The 13,311-nt window shown below is 41.4% G+C and overlaps 1 protein-coding gene across 2 annotated transcripts in view; it reads left to right on the top strand.

Annotated features, from left to right (window-relative positions):
- The window catches only part of NEBL (nebulette), a 390,572-nt gene that overhangs the window by 12,195 nt on the left and 365,066 nt on the right, over positions 1-13,311 (top strand). The window lies entirely within an intron of this gene.

Here is a 13,311-nt window from a genome sequence, read left to right as displayed (position 1 = left end):
TTGCTCTATGGGATCAATATGTGTTATCTTCCTGGCACATTGATGTGATCATCAACCAGGGATCTCCACCAATCTTTGGTGTCCAGAGTTTTTATTGGGGTTTCATTATGTAGGCATGATTGATTGACTCATTGGTGATGTGACTGTTCAATCTCCAGCCTCCTCTCTTCCCTGGAAAAGGTCAACTGATCTCATCCGGCTCAAAGCACCAACCGTCTAATCACAGAGTTGGTTTTTCTGGTGCACTGAGCCACCTTGATCATGTCCCCTTAGATATGGTCCAAGGAGCTCATGAATAACAAAGACATTCCAATTACTTGGGAAATTTCAAGTATTCAGAGTATGCCTCCCAGGAACCAGGGACAAAGGCCATTCAAATTCTTTATTATACAACAGGCATGCTTCATGCTGTCGCCATCAAAGCTACCTTTGTTGTGTTGCCTCTTTATATCCTGAGCCTTCCTATTCCATCAGGACATGAATGAGGGCCTAAAATCCACCATCTCCAGTCAGTCAATAGAAGTTGGGGAAGATTAGAAATAGTTTGCTGCTTGTGAACAGGAAGGAGGTGGGGGCACTAATCATGGGTGGACTCTTAATATAACTCTCTAGATTTTGTTTTTATTGATACATGAGTCTGTCCTATTGGCAAATTACATTCTTGAGGTCAGGAATGGTCCTAATTGCTGTTGTCTACACAGCACACGTGCTGTGTGCTCAGAAACTGTCACCCTGTTGGAACAGATTGCCCATCTAGCTTTGCTGGGGGCATGGTGAGTTCTTTTGGCTGTCTGAGTGACACAGCTTAGCCTTATTCTAGGCATCCTCAGCCAAGAAAGCTGACTCAATGAGAAGGAATAGAGGATGAGTGCGGTGGCTCACAATTGTAATCCCAGCACTGTGGGAGGCTGAAGCAGGAGAATCGCTTGAGGTCAGGAGTTCAAGACCAGCCTGGGCAACATAGCAAGGCCCTGTCTCTAACAAAAAAAAAAAAAAAAGAGAGAAGCAATAGACCTATCTTTCCATGAGGATCTGTGTGGCGATCCCAGCTGTTGCTCGCCATGCTTGGACTGATAATGCACACGAACAGTAGCGAACACTTCCTCTGTTTAGGTGAAATATTGAAATTTATAGCTGGATTACTGGTCACTGACATGCAATGGAACAAAGGATGACAAGAATAATGTTGTCTACAAAGGTAGTTTATAAAAATCACTTTATTACGACTGTTTTTCAAAGTCTTAGGAGTGAACCACATGTTTGACACATCAGGTCATATATACATTTACTTGCATATCATGTTTTTTGTATCTCCTGGAAATAAGTTTGATGGCTTCGTTTCCTGAAACTAAATTTAATCAGGGATTAATGGTCAATTCCTGATGAATGAAAGGTCTTCACAGGCTCTCGTGGAAGAATCTTCTTTTCTCATGTGATTTTCCTTCAATGTTCTGCCTTTTCTCCCACATTTCCAGAACTTTAAAAATAACTCTGTAGGATCAATGCTTCTCCCCCAACCCAACCCTCCCCCACCGCACCATCTCTCCATTTCTCTTTCTCTCTGTTTGAAGTCTTTTTTGTTGCCAGTGACGTAGTTCTCTGATTCTCTTAACATTAAGGGGAATTCTATTTTAAAATGTCTAAATGCTTAAGGCACGTAATAATTAAGGGTTATTCCTATCAGGAATAGAAACACCGTATTAGAACAGTTCTTCCTCAGAGGCTACTAAAGAAGGAAAATTCTGTTTAGAGGGTTTGCCTCTGTGGTCTTTTTTTAAAACGGTAGTTATGTAATGTCAGGTTTAATTGGCTGGGAGTCAGGAAGCTAGTTTATTTGTGTGCCTCTCATGTCATATATACCTGCAGGGCTGAGTGGCCCGTAAAAAGCACTTAAGATTTGCACACGGGGGCTGCTGCCCAGGAAGTGTCCTGCAGAATGGCAGTTTGGCAGACGTTGAAAGAAAAGCATATTGGTTTTTTTTTTTTTCTTTATACAGTGATGAGTATATAACAGGGACTGAATAAACATGTGTTGATTGACTGTAAAAGAACCTTTACTCTGAATGGGAGACAGCAGTCGTTGATCTGATAGCAAGCTTCCCAAGTCTGGCTTCTTTCTCTGGATCTGTAGTGGTGGGTCAGGAACAATTGTTACCCAGGATTTAAAAATTAATTCCCTTGCAGGAGAAAACAGGTGGTAACATAAAAGAAGTCCCTGAATGGAGGAAGGATCAAGTAATTCTCAGAAGAGACCAGCAGGGGAGTGTTTACAACCTCACTTGTCTTTACCAATGCATAGATAGACATGTTAGGGGATAGGTAAGGTCCAGGAGTTTTGCCAACGTGGGATGACGACAGGCTGATGATTCAATTGTGACAGTGGAGAGGCTTGGTATGCTAAAAGAGACACATGTCTAGGAGGTGAACCCTTGAATAGAAAGAAAGAATCTTGAAGGTGAAAAGATGATGGAGAACATTTGAGTGAGAAGGAAAAGAAGGGAAACAGGTGGCCCTGCTGCTGGGCAGACCATGTGCCTCTTGTCCAGAATGGAAATGTCACAGAGGTTTTTTCAATGAACTATCTGCTGAAGGTTTAAGAGAGAATACCAGTTGGTTTCTTGCTTTGCTTTTTGTGGACAATGTCACTGCTTTCAAGCTGCTTTGCGCTTAATTTGGAAAACAAGTAAGAATTGGTTGATGGAGTAGCAGTTGTGAGGACTTTAGAACAAGTGGTCTCTGTTATGTTGAAATTCACAAGAGCAAAAGGAGTCACACCACACCCAGACTTTGAAGAAAGCCTTCAAACGGTGTAGGGGAAGAAGGAAAGGCTGTGCTTGTTCAAGAAATCTTAGGTTCTCAGAAGCTCTGAGATAAACGAAGTGTGCCATATCCCTGTGACTGGTCTAGTCCTTAGCTCACAGTTAGCTTTTAATAAAGATTTACTGAATAAACAAAAGAAGGAATAAGAAAAAAAGGTGGCTCGAGTGAGATAGAAGACTTTCAAAAATAAAATCCTGATTGAAAAAGTGTTAATTATTTCAGAGAGAGAAAGGAGGAACACATCTTTAAAAAAGTGTGGAGGAAAAGCATCCTAGGACATCCCTCGGGAGCTTTCTAAGCTCGGATTAGCCTAACACACAGTTTAAAAGATGGATGACTGAGTGTTCAAAGATGGCAGACACAGTAAGACCGGGATCCGAAAAACCAAAACCATGGCTTGTGACAATTCTAAAGACAAAGTGGGTTTCAAAAGCACTTATATTCTAAGAAAAAAGTGGAACCCTGGCTTAGGGAGGATAATTGTGATAATAAACAATGACAGGAAAAAGAATCCTATTTAGCTTTTATGCAGTTCCTTTGTAGCTTTTATCCTTTCAACTGAGAAGAATATATTTACAACTAGAAAAGATCCAAAAACATCATTAAGAAATTAAAGTAAAAGTTAGGAGAGCCAGCAGTCAGACAACATCAAGTCGTTTTGCATTGGGTTAAAGAAATTAGAATCTCTCCATCCAGAGGGTGGCATCTCAGGGACCTGAGAAAACCCTGTAGATGTGGTCCTGGAACTGAAATACTGGAATCATGTCCCTTAGCAGTGAAAGCAGATGTGGTGGGGGAGTGAAGGGACCATTCCCTTCTGGGGCTGAGGCTGAGTTACTTTACCTCGCCGTCCCTCAGTTTCCTCACCTATAAAATGGTGATGTTGTCTCAGTTATCTCGTCTGCAAAATGGGCATTCTGTGTCTCACTTGCTGATAATAATAGTATTTGCTACCTCTTCTGGTTACTGCAAGGAATAAATAAGATAATCTATGTAAATAGTTGATACAGAGTAGACACCGTATAAAAGTTGGCTGTTATTACTATTGCCTATTCTCTTTGAGAAATTGTCAGCAAAAGAAAGCTTTGGGGATGGGAAAACATTCCAAGTTTTAGAAAGAAGAAGAGACAGATTGTAGAAATTACAGCCTAATTAATGTGAGAGTAATTCCTGGCAAAATCCTCATATGGATGAGTGCAGGATGGTTGTAAAAACTTCGAAATAAAAAGTCCTCTTAGGTTCTGTCATAGTTTGCTAGGCTTGCTGTGACAAAGTGCCATAAATGGGGTGGCTTAAATAACAGAAATTTGTTGTTTTACAGTTCGGGAGACTAAAAGTCCAAAATCAAGGTGTCGGTAGGTTGGTTTCTCCTGGCGACTGAGGGAAGAATCTGTTTCAGGCCTCTCTCCTTGGCTTTTGTTGAATAGATGGCCAGTCGTCTTCTCCCTGTGTCTTCACATCAACTTCCCTTCGTGTGTGTCTGTTTCCTAATCTCGTTTTCTAAGGACACCAGGCAGGCATCTTGTATTAGGGGCTACACCTATGACCTCATTCTAACTTGATTACCTCAGCAAAGACTCTATCTCCAGATAAGGTGACATTTCGAGGTCTGTGGGGTTGGGAATCTAACAAACTTTTTGGACTCCAATACATACACAATTCAACTCCAACAGGTTCACTAAGAAAAGTCAAGCAGAGCAAAATTAACTGTGTTTTTGATGCTAGAGAAGAAAGGAAATACATACACAGTGAACTTAAAATTTTTTTAAAACAAATTCAGTGCTGTTAATTATTTTTTATTTTTTGAGATGGAATCTTGCTCTGTCCACCCAGGCTGGAGTGCCGTAGCACCATCTCGGCTCACTGTAGCCCCTGCCTCCCAGGCTCAAGGGATCCTTCCACCTTAGCCTCCTGAGTAGCTGGGTCTTTCAGGCACGTGCCACCATACCCAGCTAACTTTTGTATTTTTGGTAGAGACGGGTTTCACCATGTTGCCCAGACTGGTCTTGAACTCCTGATCTCAAGTCATCCACCCACCTCAGCCTCCCAAAGTGCTGGGATTACAGGCGTGAGTTGCTGCACCTGGCCTCAATGCTGTTAATTTTTTGCATATCAATGATACCTCAATAAAGCTTATAAAAGATCAGTGTTAAAAAAAAATGAAAGACTAGTAGAGAATTTTTCTGAATTACAAGTTGACCACAGTGTCTGTTTCTTCCTTTGACATGCATGTCTTCATGATTTCACTAATATTTTCAAGGAGTAATAACCTTTCCTCTTTCACCCAGGACCTTTACTTTGTGACATTATGTGCTTTGTAAGCTTGCAAAACAATTAGAAAATTGTTCTCTGATAGATTGTTCTTGCTTGTAGGAGAATGGTATTGAAATATTCATAAGGAAATGAATTTCAGTTTCAAATGGCAAGAAGAAATATGGTTTAAAATTTTACAGAAAATGACATAGTTCTTGCTTTATGTTAAAAAGAAGGGGGAAAAACGCACGATTGTGACCTTGGCTCTAGTTCAATGTAGAGATTCTGGTGTGGAGATTTATAATCTTAATATTCCTACAATTTAGGATTTATATTTCAATTTCAAAATTTAATTATTAATTTTCTCATGAAACTTTCTCAGATAGCTTCACTTTCTTAAAACTTCTTTTATTATTTTATTAAGTAATGAAGGATTGTATCCGTATTTCAAGAGTGAGTGAAATAGACTTTTGTAATTGCCATTTTTTTATATATAAGTAATGGGCTCCTAAAAAAAAAAAAAAGCACGAAGGCAGCATAGTTATGTCCTGTGATAAGAACTGGGTTGGTCGTCTTGCTTTGTTTCCAGTAGACATGCTCCCTGGTTAGCCTTTTCTCCCAGGTGAACTTTATTACCTGATAGAAATCTGATCCATCAATTGAATTAATGTGTGTTTTGAAAACAGCATTCTTCTTCCATGTTTGCTCCTGACTTTGAAAACAAATCCCAAACACACCACTCTCTTTTCCTCCTCATAATCAGTTCTTAGCTTTCAATGCCTCCTAAATGCTGTTGAGTTAATTTTTTGATAACTCTTTGTCCATTTGTACAAAAGCACATTTGTACTTTTTTGCCCCATGTTTACAACCACACCAAAAAGATGCCAAATGGAAAACTCTCCTGGTCGCTAAAGAAAGGGCAAAGCTACTTCTCGCAAATTACATGACTAGAATTCCTCCTGTCCCCCAATAAATGAATGCCAGCAGTTTTCTTCTTTCCTTGGAGGTTCTACTGATTCTTTCTGTTTTATCACTTGAGTGGCCAGAAATTCAGCACTTGTGATGTGATGGATGTTTTTAACTTTTCTATGAACCGTTGTTTTGAAATATGGGGTCTGGGCCCTGCTGGAGACTGTAGGGCTGTTCCCCATATTGCTTTTGAGGGGTGGCAGTGATCAGTAGGCGGGGGTCAACTCCACCTCTTGCGGCCTCTGTTCTTGTCGTGCAGTGGGCGTTAATCTCTGCAGAGAAATTGATTGTGAGGAGGAAAAGAGAAAATGGATAATTATAAAGAACTGGGCACAGCTCAATAAATGGAAACACGAATGACCACGTGATAGTGCTTTTCCAACGCACCTCCCTTGCCCAGTCAGTTTTCTTTGTGGACCCAGGCAATGTTTTCCCTATTTCACTCTTCTAGCCTTTTCAAGTGTGTCAATTGTTTGAGCTGTAGCAATGCAGTGATTACCAGTGATTACCTGGGTTTTGAATGTGCGTTTGAAAGTTGAAGTGTTACCTTATTATAGGCACAGCACTCAAGATTTCCAGAGTGCTTGTATGTAAAGGGAAATGAATCAGACACAGAAAAAGAAACATTGCATGTTATCACTTATCTGTGGGATCCACAAATCCAAAAAATTGGACTCATGGAGCTAGAGAGTAGAAGGATGGTTACCAGAGGCTGGGAAGGTCAGTGGGAGAGTGGTGAGGAGGTGGGGATGCTAATGGGTACCAAAACAATAGTTAGAATCAATAAGACCTGGTATTTGATAGCACCACAAGGTGATTATAGTTGATAATAACTTAATTGTACATTTAAAAATAACTAATAGAATATAATTGAGTTGTTTGTAACTCAAAGGATAGATGCTTGAGGGGATGGATACCCCATTTTCCATGATGTGATTATTAAAAATAACATTTTTTTTTTTTTTTTTTGAGACAGAGTTTCACTCTGTCACCCAGGCTGGAGTACAGTGGTGAGATCTCATCTCACTGCAACCTCTACCTCCTGGGTTCAAGCAATTCTCCTGCCTCAGCCTCTGGAGTAACTGGGATTACAGGTGTGCACCACCACGCCTGGCTAATTGTTGTATTTGTAGTAGAGATGGGGTTTCACCATGTTGGGCAGGCTGATCTCGAACCCCTGACCTTGTGATCCACCCGCCTCAGCCTCCCAAAGTGCTGGGATTACAGGCGTGAGCCACCACGCCCAGCCTGTGATGTGATTATTATGCATTGCATGGCTGTATCCAAACATCTCACGTACCCCACAAATATATACACCTACTATGTACCCACAAAGGTTAAAATTAAAAAATTCAAAAAGTACTCCTGTATGTATTTCAAATTGGATTGCATTGTCAAATTATTTTAGATTTTGTGTAAGATTTGGGTTTGGAATAAGAGTTAATAAAGAAAGGCGATAAAGAGACTCCAGACTGTGAAGATTTATTTTATAATGCTGATAATTGAGGAAAGTGCGCATCCAGCATCTCTTTAACATTTTGAATAATGTGGAGAGTTTATGCTGCTGGTTTTGATTGCTGTGCTACTTTTCCCATATTCTGTTTCATATTGTGAATTTCTAAACACAGGTGCTACTGAGGCCCATGAGCACAAAGACATGAAAATTTAATGTTATAGCTTGTTTCCATTGTGGCTTACTTTTTTTTTTTTTGGCAGAGTCTCACTCTGTCACTCAGGCTGGAGTACAGTGGCGCAATCTCCGCTCATTGCAACCACCACCTCCCAGGTTCAAGCGATTCTCCTTCCTCAGCCTCCCGAGTAGCTGGGACTACAGGCACATGCCACCATGCTTGGCTAATTTTTGTATTTTTAGTAGAGATGGAGTTTCACCATGTTGACCAGGCTGGTCTTGAACTCCTGACCTCAGGTGATCTGCCTGCTTCGGCCTTCCAAAGTGCTGGGATTACAGGTGTGAGCCACCGCGCCCAGCCTGTGACTCACTTTTAAATCTGACTTTAGTGTTTGCTTTAAAGAAAATTTATTCTCTGTATGGTATTAATAAAATGAGAAGTTCCTCTCTGAACTGGAGAATCATTCTCTCTATGATTAAGCCAATTTTTAGGAAACAGTTTCCCCAAAACACTGAATCAGGTGGAATAGATTTCTGAAAAATATACCTATCATGTCTGTGTTCATTATGAACTTCTCTATTTTGCCCATTCTATTTTGTTCATGTGGTCTTATTTCATTTTGCATCATTTAACAAATATAACGAGGTGCTACATCTTACTTTTAAGATGTAAAGGCTTACATTTATTTCTGTATATACTTTTATTTTAAGAACTTAATTTACGGCCGGGCATGATGGCTCACGCCTGTAATCCCAGCACTTTGGGAGGCCGAGGAGGGAGGATCACAAGGTCAGGAGTTCGAGACCAGCCCGACCAACATGGTGAAACCCTATCTGTACTACAAAAATTAGCTGGTTGTGGTGGTGTGCATCTGTAATCCCAGCTACTCAGGAGGCTAAGGTGGGAGAATCACTTGAACCCTGGAGGTGGAGGTTGCAGTGAGCTGAGATTGTGTCATTGCACTTCAGCCTGGGAGATACAGTAAGACTCCGTCTCAAAAACAAAAACAAAAAGAAAACACACACACACATATATATATATATAAAACAAAAAATTAGCCAGGTGTAGTGGCAGGTGCCTGTAATCCCAGCTATTCAGGAGGTTGAGGACGCTGAGGCAGGAGAATCTCTTGAACCTGGGAGGCGTAGGTTGCAGTGAGCTGAGATCTCACCATTGCACTCCAGCCTGGACGACAGAGCAAAACTCCATCTTAAAATTTTTTTTTAAATTTAAAATACAAGAGTCTTTGCAGCCTTGCTGTATAGCGTGGGCATTAAGAGCCAGACTCATTTCTTTTTGAGCTCTAGACCCACATGGGGAATCACTTCATCTCTTCAACCTCAATTTCGTTATCTGTGAAATGGGAGATAATATTGAATAATAGCATCTACTGCCAAGAGTTGTTGAGAGGTTTACATGAGATAATGCATAGAAAGTGCCTGACCCCTAAATATTACGTATTTTCACAGCCATTGTACAGTTGTGAGCTAGAAGGCTCATGGTGTGGGGTGGACAATTTTGGCTTAGGAGACTGGAGTTTCTTAACCAGATAAAATCCACCAAGTCTGAAGATGGAGGTTGAGACCAAGGAGACCAAGACTTTGGTTGTAAGTACATAAGGTGGTGCTGGTTTTCTGTGGGGTTATTCTATTATTCATGTTGCTACAAACAAGGACACTGATGTACAATTGTTTTTTTCAAGGGCACTCTTCACTTTAGAAGAATAAAGAAGGAAAATAATGCGGTCATTGGATTTCTGGACTACAGCTTGACTCATTAGTCTTTCTTTTCTCTCTAAATAGAAAGTTAAATTACTGTTCTGAGGTTCTGAAATTCAGAGTGGAGTTTGTGCTTGAACCAAGTATAATATTACTTAATGTGCAATTGGGCAGAATAGTTAGAAGTTTGGATGAAATTTTATCCTCTTCCTGTTTCTTTTTGGCTTTTGTTACTCTGGATTTTTTTTTTTTTTCTTTTTCTTTTTTCTTGGACAAGTTCTTGTTGTGTTTCCTAGGCTGGAGTGCAGTGGCATAATCATAGCTCACTGTAAGCTTGAACTCCTGGGCTCAGGTGATCCTCCCATCTCAGTGTCCTGTGGATTTATGTTGACTTTTACCAATGTTGGATACTATTGTCCTTGTAGCCTGTGATGTGAGGAATAGCCCCGGGGGTGTTGTGTAACATTGGGAAATGGAGGTGAGGAGATGCTCATTGGATGCCTTTGGAATTCTTGGTACTAATGGATTTAAAATATTTTACTGGAGTCACTGTCCTTGGGGCCCAATCTATGAGATTCGTTAATGATCATTGGAAGTCAAGGGGTGGCCAGACGGATGAGCCTGAAAGAGAATCCATGATGGATTGAGCTGTGTTGGGTGGAAGTAAGATCAGACTTGACTCTGCCTACATTCCTCGCAGGCCCTGGAAGGCTTGCCTTCTCTGTCCCATTTCTGGATAGTGGAAATGCACTCAGTCCTTCATTTATTATTCAGTAATGCTGGAATTCATTTGTTCATTTACTTAATATTGAAAGAGCCTCTCCTATGAACCAGGCGCTGTCCTAAGTACTTGGAATGAGGCGGTGAACAAAGTAGAGGAAAATTCCTGTCCTCGTGGAGCTTCTTAGTGGAAAGAAGCAGATAAAAGCCAAAACAAAACCATCAATAAAATATTAGAAACGGATGCGTTCTATAGAGAAAAATCGAGCAGGGGAAGAGATAAGTTTCACTAGGTTGGGCAGGGAGTAGGAGGAGAGTTTGCAATTTTGCATAAGTTGGTCAGGGAAGTCTAGTTCTCACACTGGAGTAAAACCTGGTACAGGCAAGGGGATAGCAAGGGCACGGAGTGAACTTGGGGCGTGTGGGAAAAGCAATCCAGGCAGGAAGCCTGTGTGGAAGGGAGGAAGGGACAGAGGGACAATGGGGACCCTACAAGGCCTGTAAACCATTACAGGGACTGCAGAATCCGGGCAGCTCTGACTAAGAGGGCAGTTGCTGGGGTGTTGAGCAGAGGAGTGACGTGATGTGTGACTTAGGGTTTTAGTTTTTTTTTCACTTTGCCTGGCTGTAAAAATAAAGCACTAATGGGCTAAAAAAGGACTTTTGTGTGTGTGCTCACGCTAAAGGGACAGTCACATATTTACTGTAACGATATCCCCTTGGGTGTAAACAAGAGTGCATTTTGTCATTAAAATGAACCAAGAGTTATCATGAGGCTATGGTCCTTGAGGGAGTTGGACCCCCTGGAAGTTTCTACACATGAGTGTCAGAAGAAAGTGATGACACAGGAGGTTTCTGTCATCATCAGTGACAAAGTCATGACCATTGACTAAAGCAGGGTGAATTACATGGTGTGCGTTGCTGTATGTGCAAAAACATATCTTTTGTTTCCTGAATATAATTTTAGCCTAGGTTGCTTTAGAGGGAACTTGGAAAAATCCTGCAGAAGAATTGAGTCTTGTTTATTTCTCCAAAAATGACTTCAGTTCCTTTCTTTGCTCTCCCTCATTTCATCCTTCCCGTCTCTGCCCTTCAGTGACGATCAGAGGTCAGGGAATTGCCCTAACAGTGTGTATATTTCTGAGTAGTGGTCATTAATTTTCCTTGGCTTGGCTGAGGAAACATTCCTGTCACCTCTTTTGAACATCGAGCACCACCTTGGTGTGAATGAGTTTTGACAACGGGACCTTGTTCTGCAGCCAGGGTTGAAGAAGTTGGCGAAATTCCACTTCCTATTAATTTTCTTGTACAATTTGGACACCTAGGAAAACATCTGAAGAAAGTTTTCATTTTGTGAGCTCATAATAAATGCCATAACATGGTGTGCCAGGCTGTTGGCTTCAGGTGTGACTTTTGTACAGAAGGTGTGCAAAGAATGATTACTATAAAGATTAATTAGGAACATGTAATGATTCTGTCTTTTAAACCTTTGAAACATGGAAATGGGTTTACACAGATAATAATTCTGAAGTTTTCACATCTCATTTTTATATTTGCCAAACAACCCCACCAGTTTCTTTTCTTGGCAGTGCAAATGTTTGGAGATATATTGTATGTTCTTCAGCACATGTGACTTCATGTTTTTCTTCACATACTGTAGTTGTGCAAGTCCGTGGTTGGAGCCTCACTGGGTAGACTCCCAGCCATCATTTCAGCTTTAATTGGTTGTAAAATATTAGCAGGAAGGCAAAGTTATTTTACACCGAAGTGACTTTTTTGGGAAGTAGCAAATTAAATTTTATGGTAGCAGCTGTTCTGAGCAGAATTTGTCGGAAAGTTGATGAGAAGCGAAAGCTTCCAACGGTTCGATATAAATCCTTAGTTTAAAAAAGATGCAAGCCGCACATAAACGAGGCTATGGAAGTAGAGAAAAATATTTTTGGTCCATATTTTATTTATTTGTTTTGTAAATAATTTAAAAGTGAGGCCTTCGTTATTTCATACTTCAGTCTTGGTCTTTCAAAAATAATCGTTGCTCTGATTTTGCAATGGGAGCCTTTATTTAGTTTAGAAGTCAATAATAATATGCTAAAAAAGGAACTTAACTTAGTAGAGAACCTCCCTAAGGGGAGAGTTCTGAGTGGAAAAAGCACAAACTGTTTTTCCTCTTTTTACCCGACAGCAGTCAACACAGAAGAGTTCTGTGACCAGAAGTGTGAGGGATTTTCCCACACATACAGAGCAAGTGATCAGTTCTGTGGTGGACACCAGCTGGGTGTCCTCCAATTCACTTCTGACCCTATCTACCTGGAGATAGCACCAGATCCCACAGGTTGAGGGTTCAGTCCCACAAGACCGCCCCATCACCCACTTCCAATGCCAGTCGCAAGCTCCAATTCACTTTATTTGCACTTGTGACCAACAGGCTATTAATCAGGGTTCCCATGACTCTCTCCTTGGGTTCTGTTAATTTGCTAGGGTGTCTCACAGAACTCAGGGAGACCCTTACTTATATTTACTGGTTTATTAGAAAGACTTACAGGTCGGGTGCGATGGGGCTTATGCCTCTAATCCCAGCACTTTGGGAAGCCAACACAGGTGGACCATTTGAGGTCTAGAGTTTGAGACAAGCCTGGCCAACATGGTGAAACCCCGTATCTACTAAAAATATAAAAACTATCTGGGTGTGGTGGCGTGCGCCTGTAGTCCCAGCTACTCAGGAGGCTGAGGTGAGAGAATCGCTTGAACCCAGGAGGCGGAGGTTGCAGTGAGCTGAAATCACACCACTGTACTCCAGCCTAAGTGACAGAGAGAGACTCTGTCTCAAAAAGAAGCAAAAAAAGAAAGACTATTACCAAGGATACCGATGAGGAGGTGCAGAGGGTGAGGAAGGGGTGCAGAGCTTCCATGCCCTCCCCTGCTGCACCCCCTCCAGGAACAGCTGTCCAGAAGTTCTCACTACCATGTTCTCTTGGGCCTTTTTGGGACACTTCACTGGATAGGTGTGATTGAAGTGTGGACACCCGTGTGGAGAAATGTGATTAGACACAGAGGGGATGATCTAATGCTAACAGACGAGTGGGGAAAGCCAGCCAGACCCATCCTTTCAGGTTCTTCTTGGCCTCTCTGTGCAGGCTTCCTTCCTCCTGGGGATGGGGCAGGACCCCTTCTGAAACGGGGGTCTTGCGACCCACAATCAG

The sequence above is a fragment of the Trachypithecus francoisi genome, unplaced genomic scaffold (genome assembly GCF_009764315.1).
Source record: "Trachypithecus francoisi isolate TF-2019V2 unplaced genomic scaffold, Tfra_2.0 Lachesis_group9, whole genome shotgun sequence".
In the NCBI taxonomy this organism is placed as follows: Eukaryota; Metazoa; Chordata; class Mammalia; order Primates; family Cercopithecidae; genus Trachypithecus; species Trachypithecus francoisi.
This window is presented reverse-complemented; position numbering and strand designations above follow the sequence as displayed.